The sequence below is a fragment of the Saccopteryx bilineata genome, chromosome 4, assembly GCF_036850765.1.
Source record: "Saccopteryx bilineata isolate mSacBil1 chromosome 4, mSacBil1_pri_phased_curated, whole genome shotgun sequence".
Taxonomy (NCBI): Eukaryota; Metazoa; Chordata; class Mammalia; order Chiroptera; family Emballonuridae; genus Saccopteryx; species Saccopteryx bilineata.
This window is the reverse complement of record NC_089493.1, coordinates 245,889,803-245,917,121: the sequence shown is the minus strand read 5'-3', so window position 1 is coordinate 245,917,121 and position 27,319 is coordinate 245,889,803.

Here is a 27,319-nt window from a genome sequence, read left to right as displayed (position 1 = left end):
TGGTGGTTCCTCAAAAAACTGAAAATAGAACTACCTTATAACCAAGCAATACCTCTACTGGGTATATACCCCAAAAACTCAGAAACATTGATACGTAAAGACACATGCAGCCCCATGTTTATTGCAGCATTGTTCACAGTGGCCAGGACATGGAAACAACCAAAAAGCCCGTCAATAGATGACTGGATAAAGAAGATGTGGCACATATACACTATGGAATACTACTCAGCCATAAGAAATGATGACATCGGAACATTTACTGCAAAATGGTGGGATCTTGATAACATGATACGAAGCAAAATAAGTAAATCAGAAAAAACCAGGAACTGCATTATTCCATACGTAGGTGGGACATAAAAGTGAAACTAAGAGACATTGATAAGAGTGTGGTGGTTAGGGGGGGGGGGAGGGGGAATGGGAGAGGGAAAGGGGGAGGGGGAGGGGCACAAAGAAAACAAGATAGAAGGTGACAGAGGACAATCTGACTTTGGGTGATGGGTATGCAACATAACTGAACGACAAGATACCCTGGACTTGTTACCTTTGAATATATGTATCCTGATTTATTGATGTCACCCCATTAAAAAAATAAAATTATTAAAAAAAAAAAAGACACCAGCTCCAAGGCCATCAGGGGCCTTGTTATCACAGGCCAAAGTCAGAGTCAGTGCTGCAGGGTTTATTTCCTAGTTGCTAAATCCAGGCTCCCTGGCTGTGCCAAATCTTCTTGGGTGGGAGCTGTGCTTGAAGCCACTGCCTTGGGTCTGAGTCCTTGCTCCTGCCCCCAGGCCAGGTCTAGGGCCAGCAGAAAAGGTACTGCCTACCTAACAATCCACAAACTTTTGGATTGAATTTCGAGTGTAAAGAATATCAGTGAAAGGGAAAGAGGAATTCTATCTAAATTACTCAGAAAATGGCCTCTGCCTTCTGCTCAACTTGCGGGTAGAGAGTTGCTCTTAAGAACTTTGGCTGGTCCTGAAATGAGAGGTCGCGGGTTCAATCCTGGGTCAGGGCACACACAGGAAGCAACCAGGGAATGCAAGACTGAGTGGAACAACAAATGAATGCTTCCCTTCCCCCTCCCCTCTCACTCCCTGCCTCTCTCTGTCTCTCTAAAAAAATCAGTCAATAAATAAGCCCTGGCCAGATAGCTCGGTTGTTTGGAGAGTCATCTGCAGCACAGAGGTTGCAGGTTCAATTCCTCTGTCAGGGCGTATACAGAAGCAGCTCGATGTTCCTGTCTCTCTCTCCCTGCTTCTCCCTCTCAAAAAAAACACAACTTTGGGCTGCCCTCCACTGAACACTAACTAGAATTTTTTCCTGGGTAAATTTATACAGAAACCTAGGCTCAAATGGTCCACAAAACTAAAAGAGGCGACCCTGCAAGGCAGTGCAGAGCCATAACCCAGCGTGAGGTCAGTGTGATATTGTCCTCACACTGAAATGACCTAAATAGGTGTTGGTGGCTCCGGGACCTTCCTGAAATAAACCTGTTTGTGGCATGTCTGCATCATACGTGTACGTGGCAAAGAGGATCCCAACTGGGATTTCACTGCCTTTGTAGCTTTATTTCATGGGATCCACAACCCAACGTACTTAAGAACTGTTCCAGGAAGGTACAGGTCCCGTTCTTCCTCTCTAAGCAGCAGCCCCTTTGCTCCCAGGTTCCCACGAGCTACTTTGCCTGTCTGTAGCATTAACCACTGGGTGCCTCTGGAATTGGTATTTAGTTTTTCAGAAACTGGCAGGACTGTCTTTCTGACACTTAAGAGGACGTTGTTGCACCCTTAGTCTCTTCCCTTCTGGGCCACCACCCTCATAAAGCAGGTTCCTAAAACAGTGGAAACACACAGAGGTACCCGCTGGAGTAGGTAACAGCTAGATAGCTGCCTGAGCCCTCTCCGGACAGAATGCGGTCTGCAAAGAGACTCTAGAGCTTTTTTGCATTTGGCAGGCTGCTGACTAGCCCCAGGAAAAGAATGTAACACTTTGCACTGAGTTAAGTGTGCAACATAATCTGTTTTCAGAGAAAGAATACCCCTAGAGGTAAACAAAAACTATCAGAAGGCTGTAGCTGCAGCAGCAGCAGCAGCGGCTTTAGCCAGGAGAGAGGAGGCAACAGCAGAATCCCCCAAATATGGCTGAAAACAGCACGAGGATATGCACGAGGATATGTCTAGATGCAAACTATTTCCAGTGCAAGGGGGGAAAAACAGCTTCAGAAGCCTGGAGGATTCAGGCAATGGAAGAACAAAGGATCACTGGAAGTGCCTCTCCAGCTGTCCCTGGAAGAAATGTCCGAGGGTCCTAGAAAATCGGTAGGACTTACCTCAGAGGCAGTGTTGCTAAATGCTGTGCTCCAGCGAAAGCCCAGGAGCCCAACAGCATCCGAGCTATGATGCTGCCCTACCTGGGGATGAAAAATCTGGAAAAGCTTTGCTGTCAGTGGAGGAGGCTATATGGAAGATGGTGGTCGACAGAGACTTGACTTAGGGGGGATGAACACACACTACAGTACAGAGATGTGTTATAGAATTAGGCACCTGAGGCCTGTATAATTATGTTTCCCAATAAATTCAATTAAAAAAATTTTTAAAAAAGAAATCATATGAAGGAAAAAAAATTAATCACTGATAGATACTGACTATATTCTTATGTATTCCAGCTTTGCTTTTGAGCACGGAAATATTGCTTTTGGCCTTTCTTTCTCAATCAGTCAGTTAGCCAATCATTAACAACTGATCATCTCTGTCACAGTCCCTAAAGGACATTTAGAAGGAGTATGAGAAATACTAATAGGCATTTCTTCAACGAGGACATTCAGATGGCTAACAGACACATGAAAAGATTTTCAACATCACTAATCTTCATGGAAATGCAAATCAAAACCACAATCAGATATCACCTCACACCTGTCAGAATGGCTATTATGAAAGACAACAATGAATTGGTGTTGGTGAGGATGTGGAGAAAAAAAAAAAAACTCTCATGCACTGTTGGTGCAGTCATTATGGAAAACAGTATGGAGATTCCTCAAAACAGTAAAAATAGAACTACCATATGACCTAGCAATCCCACTTCTGGGTATTTATCCAAAGAAATAAAAAAACATTAATTTGAAAAGATATATGCACCCCTATGTTCATTGCAGAATTATTTATAATAATCAAGATATCGAAGCAACTTAGCTGTCCATCATTTACAATATTGTAATATTATAAAGAAGATGTACATATATACAGTGGAATATTACTCAGTCATAAAAAAAGAATGGAATCTTGTCATTTGTGACACCATGGATGGACCTAGAGGATATTATGCTAAATGAAATGAGTCCAGCAGAGAAAGACAAATACTGTATGATTTCACTTACTTGTGGAAACTAACTAAATAAATAAATGAGCAAACAAAACAGAAATAAACTCATGCATACAGAGAACAAACTAATGGTTGAATAGATGGGTGAAGGTCAAATAAAGATGAAGGGGATTAAGAACTACAAACTGCTAGTTACAATATTAATCATGAGTATGTAAAGTACCCATAGGGAATATGGTCAATAATATTGTAATAACTGTATATGGTATCAGATAGATATTGGACTTATAATGGTGATCACTTCATAATATATAAAAATGTCTAACTACTAGGTTGTACACCTGAAACTCATATAATATTGTATGTCAACTATAATTTAAAATCAAATTTAAAAAATACTGGGTCCTGCATCAATCAATGAAATACATACATATATATTCTAATTACATAAAAGAATGTATAGTTACACTGCTAAAATGTGTGATAGAGACAGCAAACTCTCCAAGAGTTTAAAGAAAAGGCAAAGGGAGAGCAATAACAGCTAGAGAAACCAGGGAAACTTCCTGGAAGAGGTGATATTTGAGCTAGAACTTGAGAAATGGGAACAACCAAATTAGAGCCGTAGAGGGAGGAATGACCTTGCTTTAGTTGGCTGGGAGAAATAAATTCCTGATTGACTTGGGGTGAGGAGCAGAACCCTATAAACAACATGGAGAAAACTTTGGATAATGCCACAGGGAAATAACTGGCTTTTAGTTTAGCATCTTTTGGTAGTGGTACCTAGTCCGAGAGCAGAACACACAGATGCCAGAAAGGAAAGCCAATGCTAAGTCCTGGATTGGGTACTGATATCTGTTAAAGAATAAACAAATCTTATAAATCCACAGGAAAATAACAAAGACCTTCTTGGAAAAAATGGGCAAAGAACAAAAATTAAGCATGTTGCAAAAGAAGAAAAACATAAGAAGATATACAACCTCAGAAGAGAAATGGAAGGTTAAAAATATAATTTGGCAAAATTAAATAAAAAGATGAAAGCCAGTGTAATTGACAGAGGGGCACTATCATATACTGCCAGTAACAGTACAGATTGGTACAGCCTCTTGTATTTGGTGTGCAAAGCTTCAACTCGGCAAGTAAGTCTGCCTTTTAAGGAAAGAATTAAGGGTTTGAACAAAGAGTTTGTGCAATGATTCTCATTACATCAAGCTTATGGTAAAAAATAAAAATCTTTTGAAATATGAGAGCCAACGCCTGGGCTGGGTGACTTAGCGGATAGAGTGTCGTCCTGGTGCACCAAGGTCACAGGTTCGACCTCCAGTCAGGGCATGTACAAGAAGCAAACTATAGCACAACCAAATGGAACAATGAGTTGATGCTTCTCTCCCCCTCTCCCTTCCCCACCTTTCTTCTCTCTCAAAAAAGTAAAATAAAATATGAGAGCCAAGAATAATACATAAGAAATACGTTTATTAATATGGAAGGTTGCAAAACTTTTTAAATTATAGAGATCATACCACAGTTTGTGTACTGTGATCCCATTAATATGTGAAAGTAAAATAAAGAAAAACTATAATAACCTAAATAAACATATAAGTAAATATATATACAAATGCATATGCATACATTTTTATTTTTCTGTCTTTCCATCTATCAGATAGATAGACATATACACACAATGCACACACACACACACACACACACACATATGCATATGTAGTAATACCTCAGTTATAGCTGTTTTTGGTTTTCATCAGTTTTTTCCACAAAAATATTGTCTCGGTTTCGTCAGTTGCCTCAGATTTCGTCAGCATGCCCATGTGACCTCACTGCTAATTTTGCAAAAACAAAGGGTGACTCACGTGTTCTCCTGCTCAGTGTGGTGTTGTTTCTCCTTATGTGCGCATCACCCCGTGCGTCTAGCCAAACAATTCAATTGCTTTCCAGTGTTTTTGTGTGTTTTTTTATTGATTGCGAGTGCCAATACTACAATTACATGTAAGCGATTACTACGTATACAGTATTCAGTGTGTTTATTCTGCGTTTTTTAGTTTCAAAATATACGTAATGCATAATGCACGTAAGATAAAAATCACATGTGCTCAAATCTCATTGTCCCTGTTAAGTGTTTTTCTTGCTAATAAGTTAACCCTTTCCTTTTAGTTCCATCATGGGACCGAAGAAAGTTTCCATTCATTCTTTACATTAGTCTTTTATATTCATTTTATATTAATTTCTTATTGTTTTTAGTGTTAAACACTACATTTATACTCTATAAAATGTGTTTTCAGTATGTATTTTTGAGTGTCTAGAATGAATTAATTGGATTTACATTGATCCATATGGAAATAATTGCCTTGGTTTTCATCAGTTTTGGATTTTGCCGATTGCTTTCGGATGGATTATCGACGAAAACTGAGGTATCACTGTATACAAATAATATATAGATGTTTTATATACTTAGATGTTAATATTCCCTATCTCTAAGTAATAGTATTATGAATAATGTCTATTTTCTTCTTCTGCATACTTTTTATGTTTATGACTCTTCTACAATCAGCATATATAATTTTTATCCTTTAATTTAAAATAAGAAATCTCAGCAGCTTCTGGCAGGAAGCCATGTTAGTAGAGTGGAAAGATGTGAGGGCCATTCACTGTGATATATAATGATGCTGTAGGGCAGGGGTCTCAAACTCGCGGCCCGCGGGCCGCACGGCCCGCCGAACAATTTTGTGCGGCCCACAGACTAATCCACGAAGTTCAAAATATTTTGGATAAAATTAAGTAAGCCTAGGGGCCTACTTGTATTTTTCATTTCTCTAGCATCCTAGCTATATATTAGCTTAGTTAACAGCAGTTGTGATGCGAACTACAGTTTCTGGTCGTTTTGTGACACTGAGTAAACTGCATGTACAATTGTGCTTGTTGTACTGATTTTTTTTTGTTTTCAACTGCAGTGAGAAAAGTGTTGCGTAACAGTTGCCTTTTGTAGACCTAGTACGGCCCGCCGAACGGCTGTGATCTTGCTCTGCGGCCCACATGCTGAGTTGAGTTTGAGACCCCTGCGTGTAGGGCCAGAGGCTGTGGCCGTCACACACGCAGGTTCCCATTGGACTCAGGCAGACGGTAAAGAAACAGAGGAGCCAAGAAATGGTGGGCCTTTCTTTTATTCAAGTTTTGCACCAGCCAGCGAGCAAACACACAGGAAAAATACTTCCCTTTCACTCAGGGCTCCCAAAGCCACTGCATTCTCTGGTTCCACAACCAGGAGAATCTTCTCTGGTTTCTCCTAGAACCAAAGGCCTCACCAGTCTCAGCAGAGCTCGCAAAAGCCCCTCACCTCTGTTCCCCATCTCCTTCTTCAAACTTCCTGCACAAACTGACTTCTTCTTCTTCAGCACTCTTCATTCTCTCTGCCCTCACTCTGCAAACATGGCTTCTCTCTTAGCACCCTGCATTCTCTCTGCTCTCACTCTGCAAACATGGCTTCTCTCTTAGCACCCTGCATTCTCTCTGCTCTCACTCTGCAAACATGGCTTCTCTCTCAGCACCCTGCATTCTCTCTGCTCTCACTCTGCAAACATGGCTTCTCTCTTAGCACCCTGCATTCTCTCTGCCCTCACTCTGCAAACATGGCTTCCTCTCTTCCAGCACACATTAGCAAGACAGTGGCCCTTCCCAAGCAGGAAGGTAATTTGCAATCTCACAGATCACATGCATGGTGCTGCCCAGCACCATTTTTTAATGCTAAAAATGAGAACACTCAAAAAATACAAATTTTACAAACTCATTTGCCCAACAGATGCTGAGGGACAAGGCAGTGCTGAAAGGGGCATCCTAATGTTCACAATCTAGAACTCAGCACTGGTACGGCCTAGCAGAAAGAAATGTTGCTTTGCTGTCTGAGACATGTTGCATTTCTCAGTGTGTATTCAAAGAGCAACAGGTAGAAATACAAAAAGGAAATAAAACAGGTAATTAACAAATTTGAGGTATGACAGGGAAATAGTGGCAAGAGGACATAAAACCCAACATCAAAAGCTGCCATTTTGGCCCTTGCCAGTTGTCTCAGTGGTAGAGTGATGGCCGGGAATGTGGGTGTCCTGGGTTTGATTGCCAGTCATGGCACACAGGAAAGGCTACCATCTGCTTCCCCACCTCTCCACCCCTCACTTCTCTCTCTCTCTATTTCTCTCTCTCCTTCTCCTGCAGCCATGGCTCAGTTGGAGTGAGTTGGCCCCAGGCACTGAGGATGACTCCATGGCCTCTACCTTAGGTGCTAGGAAGGGCTCGGTTGCTGAGCAACAGAGTAGCACCTCAGATAGGCAGAGCATTGCCCCCTAGTGGGCTTGCCAGGTGGATCCCAGTCCGGGCACATGCAGGAGACTATCTCTACCTTCCCTTATCTCACTGAATTAAAAAAAAAAAAAGCTGCCATTTTGTATATAACACCCTGGATATTGAAACTATCCACTTGTAAGTGGCTTCTGTGTTTCTGAAAAAGCTGAGAAGTAAATTCACATTACAAAAGTGCGATGTTTGTTCTAGAACCTCCATCAATGGAACAGAGACATTGCAATTCACCTCAATAAGTTTGTTGAGTGTCCTCTATCAAGTTCTAAAAAAGTAAGATTCCCTCCCTCTTCTAGAAATGTCAACAATAACAATATCTTACTCTTATGAAACATTTCTTAAATCCAATTATTCACTCTTTTTAATTTTTTTCTTTTCTTTTTCCAAGTAAGAGGAGGGAAGATAGAGAGACAGACTCCCACATATACCCTGGGATCCACCCAGCAACCCGTCTGGGGCTGATGCTCTGCCCATCTGGAGCCATGCTTGCAACCAAGCTATTTTTAGCCTCAGCACCCAGGGTGGTGATGCACTCGAATCAATTGAGCCATGGCTGCAGGAGCAGGGGAGAGAGAGAGAGAGAGAGAGAGAGAGAGAGAGAGAGAGAGAGAGAGAGAGAGAGAGAAAGAGAGAGAGAGAGAGAAGAGGGAAGGGGATGGGTGTAGAAGCAGATGGCCGCTTCTCCTGTGTATCCTGACCAGGAATCAAACCCAGGACATCCACAGGGGCCGACCGATGCTCTACCACTGAGCCAACTGGCCAGGGCCCAATCATTCACTCTTTACAATAGCATTATCATGTAGATATGGTGGGTATTATACCTATTCTACAGGTGGGGAAATAGGGGGAACAAACCAGGACTTGACCTGCATGAACTGACTCTGTCCTCCCTAGGTAACTTATCAAAGCATTTTAAAAAACAAAACTCAATCAGAGGCAGCCATTTATTCCAGATATGCATTACAACGCTTGACAGTCAAGCAAAGGAAAGGGTGCAATCATGCACATCTTATTTATCATCTTGCCTCATTACACAGTCAAATTAAAGCTGCTGATACACTGAAGTGTGAACCCCATTTTTTTGTTTTGTTTTGTTTTGTTTTGTTAATCCCACCGTGGAATTTCTGGTCTAATCAACCTTAAGCAGGGCCCTTCCTCCCGCAGAGCAAGCCCTCTGGAAGCAGGAAACACACCCTGCTGGAGGAAGCTGACCTGCCTGGCTCTGGGTGACTGGAACCCGAGTGAGACCAGGCTCTCTGCCCTTTTACCTCTCACTACCAGAGCTGTGTCCTGGTCCCTTCCTGGAGAGAGCCTGTGTGTGCCATGGGAGGAAGAGAGGGCAAAAGTAATTTCCTCCTTCATTTCACATTCTCTGGGAAAGGCTGGCCCGGGCTTCCTCACAGCTCTTGTGCAGCCTCTTCCTCTAGATTTGAAACACCCTGATGCTTTTAAAGTAGGAGCTACAATCTTCAAAGCTAACTCATGCCCAAACAGCCCTTATAGGAGTGCAGAATATATACTCTCGTTTTCCTTTTGTGCTGAAAAATAAACCTGAAAGGACAAAAGGCTCTTGTTGAGGAGTGGAGGTCCCCAGGGTGACAGAGCAGGATGTGGTGATCTGCGGGGGTGGGGGCCCGGGAGAGAGTCGGGGAAGGGGGCTCCAGCCTGGGCAGGGCTCTGCTTGGTTAACAGAGCGGAGGGTTTTGCTTGTTTTGTTTCACGGTTCCTCTGATGTCCTTTATTTGTTTGACTTTAGAAAAAATGAATTCATATAACTTTGCATTTAATTTTTTGAAGAGCCAATTCATTTGCATGGTTAAGAACCAAAAATAATATAAAAATGAATACATGGAGAAATTTTGCTCACACCTTTGCCCACATCTCCCCATTCTCTTCCTTCTTCATAGGCAACCATTTTTATCAGTGTCTTATGTTGATCCTTCCAGTTTGTTATATAATGTACTTTTTTTTTCCCCCTTTCTTATTGAACAGGCATTATAAAAGGGGGGTGATATCATCCCCACAGGAGTGAAAAATACTCTATGTACAAATCACAGCTATTCATTATACATGCAAAGTATAAACAGATATACATGACATTGAAATTTCATAGGGGTGGCAATTAGGAGAAAAAATGTCATAAGAAGGCTTCTTGGAGAGGTGATTATTTTAACAAGGCTATGAAACCCTGTTATAGAAAGTAGGACACCATACACACTTCTAACCTTGCTTTTCTCACTTTACTGTCTATCCTGGAGATCCTTCCATATCAATTTGTACAGATCTACTTCATTATATTTTATAGGGACATAGTCGTCCATGGTGTAGATATACTATTGATTACCTAGTTCTCTATTAATGAATACCTGGGTTGATTATAATATTTGGCTATTGCAGTATCACAGTGAATAGCTGTCTGCATACATTGAATACCTGACCAGGTATATCTAGCATAGATGCCCAGAATTGGGGTTGCTACATCCAAGGGTAAATTTCTTTAAGATACAGGTAGACATTGTCAGATGCCCCTCCATTTTGCACTCCTAACTAAATCTCTCATCCAATAAATAAGAATCAGATAGCTATGCTAAATGGCTTAGTCTGACACCTCCTGAGGGTCATGTGACTGGTTTCTAGGCTAGGGGCAAGGTGGTCATTGGGGTCTGGGATCTTTTCTTAGCTGTGCTGTGACCAAGGTGTCCCTAGCCCTGAAGAGGGCCAGTGTGCCTCTGGTTAAGCAGAGCAATAGACCTTTGTGACAGTACTTCAGGCAAGGAAGGGACCCTGCATCTTAGATGAGCAACTGTCAGGACATTAGAGGGAATACCACTTGGGATGACCTCATCCACGACGTGGACTTGGCGCCCCCCACCCACAGTCTGGGACCTCCAGTTTGTGAGAGGGCAGTTCCCAGTACCAGCTGAACACAATCGAACCTTGACTTTCCAGCCTGGGAGCAACGGGTCTGACCAAGGATGTTGGTTCTGCATGGAGTATTCAGGCTGCCACAGAGCTCAGCCCCTAACGCTGTTCCCTTCCCATCATCCTGCACAGCTGTCACGGCCTCATCTTCCCAGAGACCTTGGGGACGAACGCCCTCTATTTCACACACCAGCAGGATGCGACAAGTGTGGCGCTGCCTTGCAGCCCCCCTCCCACCTTACACCGGGTTGCAATTAATCGCCAGCTCGAGAGACATTTGTCCCTAACACCTCACCCAACTCTGTGAAATTCTTTTTGGTCTTTAAATTATTTGAACCAATGAGATCATATTTGTTTTCAACAGAAATCTCCTGTATTCACAGGTTTGAAAGCAGACTAAAGGCAGCCCCCGGGGTGGCTGGCTGCAGCTCTGGGCTCTGTTTGGAGCCCCTCCTAGAGCCCGTCAGCTCAGCAGGCTTCTCTCCACGGAGCTGAGTGCAATAAAGCTTTGTGTTGGCAAGAAACATGATAGAACTGTCAAACTACATAAATTGTGAATCATAAGTCACAGTTCCATTTGCTCTGCCACAGTGTAAAAATTGCAAATTTTTCATCAAGAAAGAGAAGAACTATGAGAGCTTCAGTATAACTCAGCTGCCATGACACTTCCATCACCCAAGAATAGATGAGTTTGAAAAACTAGAACTATTGGAGACGCTTTCCAGGTAGAAATGATGTGGTCTTAGAAGTGACAGAGAAACACACAGCTTGCGCAAGGAAGAGTAAAATGTCCAACGAAAGAATTAAAGGAGAATCAGGTGACATAGGGTTGAAAATGGTTTAGAGAGAGGAAGTCATTCATATTATACGGTAAAATAAATCTTCCAAGCATTACAGGGCTCCTTTAGGTCTGACTCCCTCACAGAGAAGCGTATAAATGGCAGGATGTAGGACCATCTGCCTGAAGGTGCGGGAAACAAAAGGAAGCTGGGGACCCCTGGCAGCGGAGCACTAAAACCAGGTAGTCGCCCTTCGGCTATTGCTGCAAAACTCTCTTAGGAAAACATATGTTTTATTATCCTAGTTAGAATAGGCCCAAACGGCTGCCTTGAACTGGCTCAGTTCCCTTTTGAGGGAAAGTGTCATCAAGTTCCAAAGAGAAATGAATCAAGGCCCTGGCGGGTTGGCTCAGCATGTGAAAGTCCTGGGTTCGATTCTCAGTCAGGGCACACAGGAGAAGCGACCGTCTGCTTCTGCCCCCCTCCCACCTACTCTCCTCCCCCACCCCCCATAACCATGGCTCATTCGAGCAAAGTTGGCCCCGGGCACTGAGGATGGCATGGCTTCGCCTCAGGTGCTAAAATGGATACGTTGCCGAGCAACAGAGTAGCACCTCTAGATGGGCAGAGCATCACCCCATAGGGGGCTTGCTGGGTGGATCCCAGTCGGGGTGCATGCGGGAGTCTGTCTCTCTGCCTCCTGCCTCTCACTTAATAATTGAACAAAAAAAAAATTTAAAAAGGGAAATGACTCAATTCCAGTACATGGCTGCTCAAGCTGACTCTTGACCAGTCAATGACCACGGCCTGTGCTTAGCCTCAGTCAACAAGATGGCTAGCAGTGTCTTTCCTTAAGTTTAATGGCTTGCCCCATTGCTGAAAATACCATTCTCAAAACAATGTGGCCGCTGGTGCTCTGTTCAGGGCTGTCCCAGCCCCAACGTGATAGGCACAGTGACTTACACCAAGGAGAGCGGGCACCTCGCTAGCCCAGACGACACAGGTTTAGAGGTGACACACATCAAGACTTGCCTGAGCCCAGCTAGCAGCTCTGGTTGCCGCCAGAGTGGGAAGGTGCACACAAGTGCTGAAGGTTTCAGCCTGTCTGCAATGGAGGAGGCTTGGCCAGAAAGGGCAGTGAGGGAAGGAGTGGGATGCACAGGGCAACCATCAGTCTCCTGCTTTATACAGGTTCTCAACTGTTCACTTGATTAAATATCTAACTTAGGTGAACAGATGGTATTAAGATAACATCAGATGCTCCTATTTCCTCTGGCTTCTCCTTCCTTGTCCTCAAGAGTTCCAAGTTTTTTTTTTCATGTTTTTTTTCCCCCTGTTTTGTCTTGTTTTGTTTTTCAACAAAGGAAATTAGACAAAGCAGAACATAGACATCTTTGGCACACTGTGTGAGGAGAGTGGGGCATATGCTGTCTTTGCAGAAGGGTGGCTGGAATTCTTTCTGTTCTGTTTGGATCTGTGGCTAGGGAAGGGAACTATACTAGCAAAGAGAAACAGGGTTTCAGTTCCTGAGTGCAAGACCACATCAGACGAGTTAACTGGGCTTCTGCAGCCGGCAGAAATCTTTTGCAGAGCGGAGCATAACGAGACGGAGGACGCAGGGTGCTCTAGAGATGCGCTTCCCATAATGAATTCTCCGTCCGTGCTGGGGAAAATAAAGTATTTGCTTACACGTTCGTTTGTCAGACATCTTGGCATACTGGGATGAGCGAAGGAAAAAAAAAAAGAACAGAACCCAAAATAGCACAGCATTTCGTGGGAAGAATGATAAAATTATGGCACTTTGAACGGTGACAGACACTGAGGTTTCATTTTCTCGCTCTATAAAAGTGCGCCGTGGGAGATCTGCTGTTTCTATTACTTTACTTTCTCCTCGTCCCCATGTTTTCCTCACATGAATATGAACACTGTCGCATATTTCACTTCAATGCTGGATGTTTTCCTCATCTCGTGCCACCTCAGATCCGCGCCGCCTTGCTGCTCAGTGATGGCTATGCGTCTGTCTCCGCATGACGCAGGGGTGGCTCTCTCCTGCGTGTGTCTCAAGGCGCCACTCTTACGGAAACGTTTGTAGCCCCAGCTGGCCCCTGAGCCGCATCATTCAAAAATCAGGTATGAAGGGATTGAGCAGTAAGATTGGCAGTTAGAAAACAGTCACGGGCATGTAGAGTACAGCACGGAAAACAGTCAATAATATTGTAACAACTATGATGCCAGTAGGGTCCTGGAAATATCAGGGAAACATTTGGTAAGTATACAATTGTCTAACCACTGTGCTATACACCTGAAACTAATACAGAATAATATTGAATGTAAACTATAATTGAAAAAAAATTTTTTTTAACTTTTCCTTGATTTGAGAGGGGGGAATGGAAAGAGTGAGTTAGGGAGACAGAGAGGGAGGGAGGGGAAGGGAGAGAAAGAGAAGAATCAGCTCATTCCACTTAGTTGTTCCACTTAATTGTGCATTCATTGATTGCTTCTCGTACATGCCCTGACCAGGGATTGAACCCATGATCTTGGCATGCAGGGGTGATGTTCTATCCACTGAGCCACCCTGTTGGAGCCAGAAAAAAAATTTTAAATTAAAAAAAAACAACACAAAGATTGGGTATAGCTGCTGCCCCTTTGAAGACAAGTGCATTCCCTGAATCTGGGCAACGGGATTCCCTGGCCTCTCTGCCCACTGCCAGTTCCCAGAAGCCAGCAGTAAACATCTGCTGGAGGACATGGCTGCAGTCTTGCTTCCAGCCATGGCAACTGAAGAAGCTTCTGTGTCTTCTTCACATCAGTTTTGTGATGAACAGGTTTTTTCCAATTGTGGTTAAGTGCACAAACCCAACCTCCTCTACATCAACACCAACCCTATCCTGAACAGCCCAGGAGTGAGAGGGAGTGGCGATGCCTCAGTCCCTCCCCTCTGAAATGGAGGGTTTTTTTTTTGTTTGTTTGTTTGTTTTTAATTTTTATTTTATTTATTCATTTTAGAGATGAGAGAGAGACAGAGAGAGAGAAGGAGGGGAGGAACTGGAAGCATCAACTCCCATATGTGCCTTGACCAGGCAAGCCCAGGGTTTTGAACCGGTAACCTCAGCATTTCCAGGTAGACACTTTATCCACTGCACCACCACAGGTCAGGCCTGAAATGGAGGTTTTTAAGGGTACATACTACATCATTTGCTTATGAACTGAACTCTCTTAGGCAACCGTCTCATACATGCCCTGACCAGGGAGGGCATGCAATGAGGCTCCACAAATGTTATCTGCTATACTCACTGAATCAGGCAGGTTCTGGTCAGAGAAGTAAAAGTACTATGGATGAGTTAGACAGCATTTGTTCGAGTTGTGGATGTTAGACCTGTGATGGAGGTTGCAAACCATCTAGTGATGCAGTCTATGCAGGTTGCTACTTCTGCATTTAGTGATGAACCTGCAGCTACTATACAGCAGCCAGATCATCAGTTGAGAAGGAAGGAGGATGTGGGTGAACAAAAGAACAGGCTGGAACCTGCAACAATGAACTTGCACTAAAATGGAACCTGGGGAGAAAACTGGAACCTGCTTCTGACTCTCACCACCTCAATGCTTTGGGTGACCTGGAGGAGAAGCAGGTACCCTTATGCTATAGAGCTGCATGCACACCTGGCCCAGGACTTGGCGAAGCTGAAGGAGGTCTGGTAGGTGGTGGAAGATCTGCAGAGGCAGGTGCTGTCCTGACCACCTGCCAGCGGTTCCCATCAGTGTGTGCAAGCCGCTACAGGGCATGGTGCCTGTGTCCACATTCAGAGCTTAAGAACTATTGTTCCAGCTTTACCTCCACTTTCCACATTTTATTCAAATTATCTTGTGCAGCCAATGCTCACCCAGAACTGTACAGGAAGGTAATTCAGGGGAATGTAGCTCCAGTTTAGCTAAGTTGCTAGAGTACAAACCACCATAACACATAAGAGATCTGTGACCTTCCACCTCCGCCTCCCCTACCCGCACCTGTGGAAGAAATACGAACCCCGATGCAATGCATTCACACCCCTCAACACCCATCATGAGACTGTGAGGCCCATATTGGTTGAATGACTCACTGCCAGAGACAATCAGAACAAACTATGACGTTTGCAAAAGTCCTTAGCCCACTTTGTATTTTTACACCAGTCTATGAACTAACAGTCATTTGCTGAGCATTTGCTTTAAACCAGACACTGGGCTGGTACTGAGGAAACTGCGAAGTCATATGAAAAGGCACTCATGCCCTCAAAATTGTAGGCATCTGGCTTAAGAGGTGACACGATTCATGTTAAGCTGATTAATATCAGCATTACATCTGGTAAGAGGCAGGAGGTGCTAATGAATACTCTAGGAATCCTATGGGAACTCTTCAAGGAAGGCTTCCCAGAGGAGGCCAGACTTCAGCCAGAGTGTGTGAAGATAGATGGAGAGGGGAAGGAGAAGGAGGAAGACAACAGCAAAGGAACAGAAGTCAAAGTTCAAAACGCTTATTTAGGTCACAACCTGGATGGCTTTTAGCTTTGGGCAGAGGATAGGAGGACGGAAAGTTGGGGCTTACATCAAGGATGACCCCTTCCTACTACCCAAGCTTTTCCTGCCCTGAGCATGGGAAATGCAATTGCACTGATCTTCGATGATGATGAAAAATAGCTGACACTCACTTTGCATTTACAATATGCCAGTGCTGTCATACCCACCATTTAATCCCAAGCTAACTGTTAGGTAGTTATTATCCCCACTGATGGGTGAAGAAACTGAGGCTTAGAAGGATGAACGTCCTCATTCAAGGTCACCAGCCAGTAAATGGCCAAACTGGGATCTGAACTGCTGCCCGAGCCTGCAGCTCTGCCGCTAAACTCTCCACCTGCACAGACATGTCTTCTGTCAATGACCATTTCTTCCAAAGCGCTGCAAGACTGCCCAGTTAGGTTCGCAGTTCAAAATCCTAATGATAAAGGTGTTGCTGTAAATGTTAAGTGACCGCTCAAGTGCTAAGCTCATGAGGGCCTTTTTCTGTCGTTTCATATCAGTTTTGATTTTGGAAGAAAACACCCCAGAATTTAAAACAGCTAAATTATAAGGTGGATTGGGGAGAGAGCCTACCTTGTGGAATAACACGCATTTATCTTAGAGGAAGCACTTGGTACGGTTTTGCTTTTTATTTTACAGGGATTTTCCCCTGTAGATTCAAAATTCTTTCATTAAAACATACACACCAAACCCCCAAAAAACCTGTTTTCAGCTTCTAAGTTGAAATACACTCATTAATGTTAGTAATGAAAATATGTATGCACAGAGAAACGGTCCCTTCAGCGCCCTGCCTGTGAGCACCTCCAAACAGATCAGAGCCCTGTCCCGCCGATGTTGGGGGGAGCCCTCCATCCGACCCCCCTCCGTCTGACTCCCATACCCACAACTGCTCCAGCTAGGAAAGTCCCAGCTGAGGCAATGAAGCAGGAATGGAAAAGGAGCTCGAGCTAGTAAATGTGTCAATTTATTTGGACTCCCTGCAATTTAGAAGCTGATTTCAAAGAAAAATTGCTTCAGGCTTCAGGCTCCTTCTGTTGTTGCCAACTGTGGCCCATTTTTACAGCTGACTGACCACCGGGCTAAAAAACGCCGGTCTCAGGTAGTCTCGGCAGGGCTTGATGGCTCCTTGCTGCCCCCAGCAGAAGTCATAAGCATAATTACAGCTAATGGAGGCAGGCTGGGGCAGGCTGGCCACCACATCACCACCACCTGCTTCCCTCAGGACTAAGCTGAGGCTTGCACTTGCAGCTGCTTGTTGTGAATCCCAAGTCAACAGCTGACATGATTCATTAGAAGTTCACACTCCACTGCAATCCCCTCACGCCCCTCTCACCTTCTCAGCTGCCCTCACAGACAGGGCAGGCCACTGGCTCCAGGAGCCCTGCCTGGCTCCTTTCCCACCCTGGCCCCAGGCGACCTCTAAGGTTAATTACGCTGTCACAAGGCTTCCACCCAGAGGGACGGGAAACCGTCTGCTTTCACTGGGAGTGACTGGGCAGGGGGGCCAGAAATCCACCCCACCACACACACCTATAAATCACAGAGGCCTTTTTCTTCAGCAGTTTAAATCTGAGTGTGTCTCATTTAAAAGCTATCTCTTCCAGTGCCAGCCTGAGACTGGGGATAAGGGGCCGTCAGTAATAAGGAACGCATTAATCTCATCCGAGTTTCCCAAGGAAAAAAATTTTTTTTTTTAATTCAGAAAGGGCAGTTATTTAGATAGTTTTTGGAAGGTGAATCATTAATACATTGTGCCCTTAACAAGCCCATTAAGGACCTATTAACAGAGCCTCAGTTTTTCAGAGGGGTGATTCCTCCCCCTGGCTTATCTCAGGGCAATTGGAGGATGTATTATGTTCCTCTCAAAGAGAGCCTGTTCTGAGGACACAGGCCAGCTCAGGGGGCCTCGGGCGGCTCAGCCAGGCAGGTTATTCCAGGCCGAGGTAAACTGGGAGGCCGGAAGCAGAGGGAAGCGGCCACCTGCAGGCGGAGCCCAGTGAGCGGAGGGGTGTAGACCAAATGACCTTTCTCCTCTGCTGCCTCCAACCCTGGGCTCCTTGCCTGAACTTTCTCCTTTTGTGAAGACAGCAGTCTAGACAAGTGGAGATAACCTTTCCAGACCAATCACAACCTTTTGCTGAGACATTTGCATGCAATGCTTATGGAAAGGTCACCCAGAAAACTCCCTAGTCAAAGAGCATCCTTCCAAACAACAAATGTGACCATTAAAACAAAGCACCCTTCTCATTTGATGGCCTGGGGAAACAGCTGGGCTCCAGGATGGCTTAGCTGGTCCAGGCCTGTGGCATTTGTTACCTGAGGGAAACAATAGCAGCTCTGTAGGCATTTCTGTGGAAAGGGCAGGAGCTGTAGCCATCTTTGGTTCATGCCAACAGGAGGGGCTATCGGGAGACTGTCTGTCAAGGCTGCAGTTTCACATCTTCCCCAGCATCGCCAGAACTCCTGCCCAGACTCCTGGTGTGTGGCACACGCAGGGCTCACAGCATCTGCACGCACACACATATGCACGAGCACACACACGCATGTGCTACTGATACACATTGTTTTGACATCTCCGAGTACCTAAAGCTTGAAGCACTGGGCAGGCTCAGAGACCGTGGTGGGTGTGTCTCTTTCACTCCACTCTGATTACCGTGGTCGTCCAGAGCTTTGTTTTTGAATTGAAAAGTTTGTGTTGGACTGTTAGAGCCAAAGATACATTTCTCATCTTCTCCCAGCTTCTTCCGGTATCCTGTAGAACCAGGTCTTCCATGGAAGTGATAGTTCATGGACAGCTTATACTGCTTTAGAGACTCTCAAACACCCGTATATGCTGCTGTATTAGTAAGTACTTGAAGCCTGCCTGGAGCACACTCTAGTCCAGGGGCCCCCAAACACTTTTTACACAAGGGGCCAGTTCACTGTCCCTCAGACCATTGGAGGGCCGGACTATAAAAAAAAACTATGAACAAATCCCTATGCACACTGCACATATCTTATTTTAAAGTAAAAAAACAAAATGGGAATAAATACAATATTTAAAATAAAGAACAAATAAATTTAAATAAACAAACTGACCAATATTTCAATGGGAACTATGTTCCTCTCACTGACCATCAATGAAAGAGGTGCCCCTTCCAGAAGTGCGGTGGGGGCCGGATAAATGGCCAGGTTGGGACCCCTGCTCTAGTCAAAGGGAAACAGACCTCTCTAAAACCATTGCTGCGTAGGTGCCTGCTTCTGGACCATTCCCTGACCTACACCTGTTCTGCACTGTCTGCTGCACTGTCTGTTGAAAACCTAAGCCAGAAAACCAACTGATGCCTTTCCTATGAACCATATGTTTTAGAAAAAAGAAAAAAAGAGGAGAAAGAACTGAACCCACTGAATTCTCTCCTTGTCCCCCTCCACTCTCTCTCATGTGAACCATGAATCAAAGAAGAATTTCCTGTTGGCTGGAGTCATTACTTCTGACAAGTCAGTTCGTAAACTTAGAACTAAAAAAGCCAGCACTAAGGGTGGGCTGGGGCTGTGGGCAAGCACAGGAGCCTCTGGTGGTTGGGACTGAAGGAGAAAGGCTGTCAAGCAGAATGTAGGATTTGGTCTTAATAGTGGAGTGCTCCAGTGAGGACCCTGCTAGAGCCCCCTCGGATCCTCTGTTCCCTTTCCAGATGATGCAGCTACAGCTTGGTTTCTGTTCTTCCTCATTGATCCTCATCTACCCTAACACTAATTCCCCTTCACTTAGGCTAGCTTCAAGAAGTCTCTGTTCCTCCCTTAAAAACAAGCCTGGAAAAAAAACTCAACAAAAACCAAAACCAAACAAAAAACCCACAACAACAACAACAAAAAAACCCAGACATCTTGGGGAGACTTGTTTCTCAGGGCCCAACAAGAAAAGAGTAATTATACTAAGAACACATTTAATTGTTGCTATTCTATTTGATTAAAGGAAGGAGGACAAAAGCCCTAATTTATGAGGCCCTCACCAGATCCAGAGAGGATAATCCAGGCAGCCAAAGACAGTGCCACTTATACAGACTAAGTAATCTGATTGCCTCAGAGGGAGAAATATAGGTGTCTGATCTCTCCCGCCAGAACAGCTGCCCACTTGGAGCCTTAAGAAACTGAAGTCACAGCCAGCAGCTCTCAGGGCTCTCTCTGGGCAGGGCCAGCAACACAGACACCACAGAAGACAGGCCTGGGAAGAGGTTAAAGCCCTGTCCTGCCTCTTAGAACCTGACAGAAGACGAGAGATACAGGAGGGTTCATTACATTCATATTCTAGACTGGGTGTCAATCACTTAGATGTTTTATATTTTTTCTGTTTGCTTTACAATAAACATGCTCCAGGCTGAGAAGAATACACAATATTTTTATAAATATTAATAAGTTTCTGGCCCTGGCTGGTTTGCTCAGCGGTAGAGCATCAGCCTGGCATGTGGAAGTACTGGGTTCGATTCTTGGTCAGGGCACACAGGAGGAAGTGACCATCTGCTTCTCCACTCTTCCCCCTCCCCCTTCTCTCTCTTCCTTTTTTCCTCTCCCACAGCCATGGCTCAGTTGGAGCAAATTGGCCCCACGCACTGAGGATGGCACCATGGCCTCATCTCAGGTGCTAAAATAGCTCAGTTTCCGAGCAATGAAGTAACAGCCCCAGATAAGAAGAGCATCACCCCATAGGGGGCTTGCTGGGTGGATCCCGGTCAGGCACATATGGGAGTCTGTCTCTCTGCCTGCCCACCTCTCACTTAGTAATAATTTTTTTTTAAAAAAAAAAGGGTTCTATGCCGTTAAATATTCTTCACAACTTGTTTGAGGAGGCTAGGTGAACAAAGGTAGAGCAGGCCCTATAATATAAAAAGACCTTGACTAACCAGAATTCAACGAACCCAAATTTCTTGGTTCATTAGACATTTTACTTTCCACTTTTATAAACATAGAAGATAAAATGACAAAGGAAAATAAATTAAGACTGTCAGACTAGGTCATGTCTTAGAAGGTGCTCACAGAGCTCTCTAGTATGATGACCTTGAGACATTGTAGCATCTTGAATCATGTGAAATATCTGTTATGTTCATTAAATTCTACTTACTGAGGCATGGATGAGCCTGAAAATATTTTGGAAAGATTTTCAACAGGAGAAATTTCTACTTTATTCACATAGAAACAGGGAATTGGATGTTTGAGATCCTAAATATTATTTTTTAAGAACATATTGTAATAGCCTCAACATCACACTCTTTTCTGGGAAGAGGGATCCAGAGGAGAGAATAGTCCAAAAGCCCAAGTCTTGGGACTTGGGTAATCGATCAAAAGACATGGGTTCAAGTTAGCTTTGTCAGTCAAGGAATGACCTTGCTCAGCTGTAGCATGGACAGACTGTACTAATGGGTAAAATTATAGGTCTATAAAGGTGATTTCTCTTCCAAATTCTGTGCTACCATTTGGAGAGAAAACTTAGAAGATGCTTACCATAATTTTAGCCTTAAACTGGAGGCAGCTTGTACAGAGAGTTAGTTACCTTTGACTAAATCCAATGCTTTGTATGACAAGCTTGTCCTTTGAGGGAAATTACTTGAGAAAGAAGCCCTACACATCCAGTGCTAATTCTAGTTCACAAACTTCTCTTCTTATTTTAGAAAGATCTTGAAGATTCCAATGAGTCACTCAGACTTAGCATTTAAAGATATATTTTTGCCCTAGTGGAGAGACCCCCTGACCAGACCTGAAATTATGTATCTCGAAGGCTCCTTTCCATCTCTCAGACCCTAATCCCAGGCCATCTCTCAGACCCTAATCTCAGGAGCTCTTCCAAAACCACCTGGAGGTGGGGAAGTGGGAGGCTTCATTTGGAGAGATGATGAGATGCTTCCTTCCTCTTGATGCTGAGTAAGCTCCCACTTTAGGATTCCCATGGCCTTGGGAGCCAAGGGCCAGGGGTCTGTGAAACAGGGCAGACAGGTTTCCCTTTGGCCCACAGACAGCACTTGTGTAATCTCACAACAGATGTGTGTAATCTCATATAGTCAAAGTGCGAGAGATCGTACTACTAACGGTTACCTTCTTTGGCTTCGAGGTCACTTAACTTGGACAAGTGACTTCACCTACTGAAGCTTTAGTCTCCTCATCTGTAAAGTGGATTGAGAGACAGTCCCCAGGAACGATGTGTGTATGGTGTCAGGTGGGTACTAAAATTACCAAGGGGGGGGGGAGAAAATCACCTCATAAATTATACAAATGTCTAACCACTATGCTGTACACCTTAAAATAATATAAAATAATATGGAATGCCAAGTGTAATTGAAAAAAAAATCAGTCCTCACTTTATAAGGTTGGTGTACTAATTCACTGAAATAATTCATTCCAAGTATCTGGCATGTAGAAAGAGTTTAGTAATAGGTAGCTCTTGTTTTTGTTGTATTTTGAGGATCCAAACACTCTTCTTTGTCCTCCAGAAGTCTTTCCTGAGGACAGGGTATGGCAGGAGCTAAATTTGAGTGACCTCCATGCCTCACCTGGGAGGTGGGGTGGGCTTGGGGTGGGCATGAAGCAGTTCTGACTGTGAGCCAACAGCTCTGGGGTTTGCACCTGTGATTTCACACACCCAGTCCCAAAGCACCTCCTCTGCCATTTGTAGATGGAGGTGAGAAATTAGTCATTTTTGCCACCCTGTTCAAAGGCCTGATAATGTCAGTCACACCTATGTTCATTAGTGTTCTGTGGGAAACATAAAATAACTTTCAGTTGACGTTTGGGCACTCCATTGCACCCAAGCATAATTAGAAAAGAAGAGGTTATATAATTCCCACACAAAGAGGAAAAGCCAGGGTCTCAGGGTGGCACCAGTGGCTGAACCAGTGGAATCGAGGTCACAGCCATGGGTCACTCATTCTGGCTCTGCCATGCTCCTGCCTTTATGAAGAATAGGTAAAAGCCTAGTAATAACCCTTTCCTAGGGTCATGGCAGAGACAGTGTTACTGCCGAGTCCACCAGGCTTCTCTCCAAGACACTGATGGCTGGCAGGCAATTCTGTTAACCATTTGGTTTCTCCCTATCAATAGCAACCACCAGCAAGCAGCTCATCCTCCCTCAGAGCCTATCTCCAACTCGCACTAGGGCAATGTGGCCCCGAGAGACTCCAAACCCAGCGGCAGAAGACGGTGTCATCCCCTGCCATCCACGTGTCAGCCCGAGTGAGCTGGCATCAACAGAGCCGGGACCACTTTCACTCGATTCCTGTTGGAGCTCTCTTACCCCTAGGGAGGGTCCACCTTGGCTGGAATGTGGTGAGGACTTGGTGAATCGGGGGAGTGTGGCTTTGACAGAGTTCACATAAAAGCCTCTTCCTTCCCTCCTTCCCTTCACTCCCTCCTGGTCTTCCAGCGGAACTTCCCATGCCCCTCTGTTGTCCTTCAAGCCTTGGTCACAGCATTCCCTATCTTGACTTACTGTTTATTTTTTCTTACTGTTAAACTTTTACTAATTAATAGCATAGACTCAGTCTCAGACTAGCTGAGTTTAAATGCTGTTCTACCATTTGCTACTCATGTGACTTTTGCCAAGTGACAATCTCTCTGTGTCTCAGGTTCTGCAACTGTAAGATGAGGATAATAATAGCTCCTCCCTGACCGGGCTGTTGTGAGGACTAAAGGAGGTTATGCAGGTAAAGCAGTGAGAACAGTGTCTGAGGCATATTCAGCACCGTATTGCTGTTGACTGCTTTATCACTGCTTCCATGGTACGCCTCAGCAATAACTCACACTGAGTGGGGCTCTCAGAGGCGTTCTCGCTCAGGACAGAGGGAATAGAGACTGCCCAGTCAGCAGTCCACTCAGGACACTGCGTTAATCCATCATGTTGCAACATACAGTTGGACTGTCTCCCTCTGCCTGTTTATTGTGATCCCAGAACGACTCAGTTCGTCCTGTTCTTGGGACAGTTCCTCTTTTTCCGGAACTATCTGTTTACTCACATTTCTGTATATCCACCCTTCCGCACTTACACACAGAGAAATATATATATATCTATATTTTATAAACAGATATATACTTAATTTTAAAAAGTTAAAAACCCAAATATGTCAGCCACACAACCACCACCACCACGCTCAACCCCACACCATGGCCCAAGGTCAGAGAAAAAGGCAGCTATGCTATATGCCTGACTCTCTCTAAATCTGGGAGGCACACATAAGACTGCTTTGGTTTTTCTTAATATTTCCCCTTCATAGCTATCTTTTTAAAAAGCTCCAACAACAGACGAGTAGAATCAACAGAGAATTATCTCAGGTAGAACTACTGTTCTTTTTGGTGGCTTGGGTAAAAGTTATGAAAATCATCTTCCCAATCCCCAGACAACATCCTGTCCCTACCCAGCACCCCACTCCTCCCGGCTCACAACGCAGCTAGAGAACAAAGACCATATTCATGGGGAGTGCTGGTGACGGACGAGGTGAGGAAAGCTACCTTCGCTGTGCCCTGTGTCTGACTCCCATGGCAACTCTGTGCACTCCTCATGTCTCTTCCTGTGTGGCGCTTCAGACATCCCAAATAACTGCCCATCAACTTCCTAGTAAAACAAAAAGGCATAGACGACACTTTCTTTTCTCGACTACCCAAGCTGTTCATGCAGAAAAAAATATTTAAACTCTACAAGTTGAAAAAGGCTTTCTTTCTTTTTTATGAAGCAGCTACCTACATTAAAGAAAGACTGTTTAATTCTAGATCTACAGCTAGAAGATCAAAAATAGGAATAATTAAAGCCTGCAATGCAACTGTTGAGAAAGGCATTTTTATCCTCCCTGCCAAGCCTTTAAACAGGTAAACCGCATATTTAAAGAAAGTAGTATGATCTGAAAATCCCATTGGGAACTGTTTTTCTTGTTGAAGACATAATGAATCCAATCTTGAGGGACCACAGCGCAGGGTTTGTTAAGCTCTCTGACTGTCAGCTGAATAATTAACCAGCAAAGCTGGTGTGTAGGTGACTCCCTGTGATTCAGCTTCTTTCCTGTTTTGAAACAGAAGGTTATTAACCTCTGGAACATAATTTGGCAAAGTCAAGGAACGTCAGTTTTATGCAAACAGTATTTCCTTTTTGTAGCCTTCCTTTTCATCCTCTGATATTTGATTTTTAAAAGTCTTATAAATACAATGAACCCCACTCAAGTACACTTTCCAAATACCCCCGAGAGAACATAGAATGAAAAAGAAAAAAAGCACCAAACCAAACAAACGTAAAATCTCCCTTTTCCAGGGTGGCTAGAGCCAAGAGACCTTTATGTCAAACTCCACAAACAGTCTGACACTTTATCTTCCAAGGAGAAGGGGAAGCAGGCACATTAAGGGTCATGTGCAAAATAAGACTTCAGGGGGAAATAATCTCATTACTTCCTTCCAAACCTGTTAGGTCTGTAACTTTAAACTATCTAAGCACTTGGATGTTCTAGCTGTAATGTCTCCAGTGAAGAGGTGGTGGCTGTGTTCCCCTTTCACCTAAAAGGAATCTAGACAGCTGACTGTGGGATCATCCTTTTGTTGTGTGAACCTGTTCATCAGATTTTAAAACTAACTTATTCAGCCTTCTTCCCCACAGGATGCAAGCCACCTTTAAGCAGAGACAATGCGTGTCATTATCCTAACTTGACTGAAGGAAGAACTAAGCGATGAACTTAAAAATCAGACACAAAACCTGACATGGAGCAGAAACAGTGCCTGGCTTGCTGGTGTCCCAGAGAACTCTGCCTGGGTGTCAGACAGGGCTGTTGTCTACACCTGACCAGACAGGACGTGTGGAGTTTGCAGAACGGAGTATAGAAACTCAGTTCATTGTTGGAAAGGGGAAAAATGACCAGCCCACCTGTTCTGAGCTGGCCAGCTTCCCTCAAGTTTAGTCAGATGGGATGATTTGTGGCTCTACACCGTTGCTGCTGCCGCGGCCTTCACCTGCCCGAGGTCAGAAGGAGCCATGGCGCTGCGAGCCAGCGATCTCCTGATCTGCTCTTGTGTAGAAGTGGAGGTGAGAGAAGGGCCAGGGTCAGCAGAGCTCTCCTGAACTCCTGGCCCCGGCTGGAAATCACTTTAGCTAAACCTGAGCGCCACTAGTGTAGAGAAAGGTGGTTAAACAGAGAGGGGCAAGTCCCCAAACAGTTGTAACTGTTCGCCCGATGGGACCTTATTTCTAGGCTCGTCGTCTGGACTGTGCTCCTGGGACTGGAACCCGGTAGGCACCTGAACTACTTTCTTTTTTAAAAAGTTTTTTTATTGATTGGTTACAGAGAGAGGACAGAGAGAGAGAGAGAGAGAAAGGGGGGCAGAGTGGAAAGCACCAACTCACAGTAGCTGCTTCTTATATGTGCCTAGACCGGGCAAACCCAGGGTTTCAAACCGGCAAGCTCGGCATTCCAGCTGGATGCTTTATCCACTGCGCCACCACAGGCCGGGCGCCCAGCGACTTCCACTGGACAAACTCACAAACGAAGAAACAAGCAGAAAGAAACAGTCCTGCAGGGGGAGTGATATTTCCCCCCGAAATCAGGACTTACGTTGCAGAACGTTTTATTTTATTCTGATTTTTTTCAGATCACCCCAGTCCTAGACATGCACGTGTTTAGGACTCTCTCTTACCTCAAGACAAGCCACAGGACTGACTTTTGGGGAACCTTCTCTATCCTGTCATCAACACTTCCAAAGTTTGGGGGTGATGTTTATCCCTCTTTGCTCAGGCTGCTCGATCGATGCTCAGCACTTAGCATAACAGTCTCATTCACTGTTTCTCCCCCAAAACATCACAGACCTTGTGAAAACTGACCCCCAGGGTTGTCCTGCTGACTTGGAGTTCCCAGCTCGGACATGAAGATTAGGCCTCGGTTAGTCCGTAGGCCAGTTTCAAAGGGGTGGCACGCACACAGACCGATGAGAGCTTGATGGCTACCATTCTGGATGAGGGAAATGACAGCTGCCTCTGTCGTGAGGGAAGTGGCTCATCATCAGTCCTCCACAGACACTGCAAAAATATCTCACCATAACCAAAAAACAGATATTCCTCTAAAGCCCCTGTATTCTTTGATAATGTAAACTCCCGGCTCCAATCACTGCTGTTACATCATGTTGCAGCCAATCTGTGCTTTCCGACAACCTGACCATCAGCCCGAGAGGTGCCTTCACCCCCTCCAACCCACTGTCTTCCTAGAAACTATAACAGTATGACATGTTGAACCAACCAGTGAATGTCAGAGGTCATTTGGAGGATTAGCTCTCAGTTCTGCAAAACCTATAAGTCAAATTAAAAAGAAATAATATATAGGCGTCATCAGGGTAAGGGCCTAACATAATAACTAATTTCAACAGGTGGATGGAATTGTTATTTTAAATTTTGGAAAACCCAAATG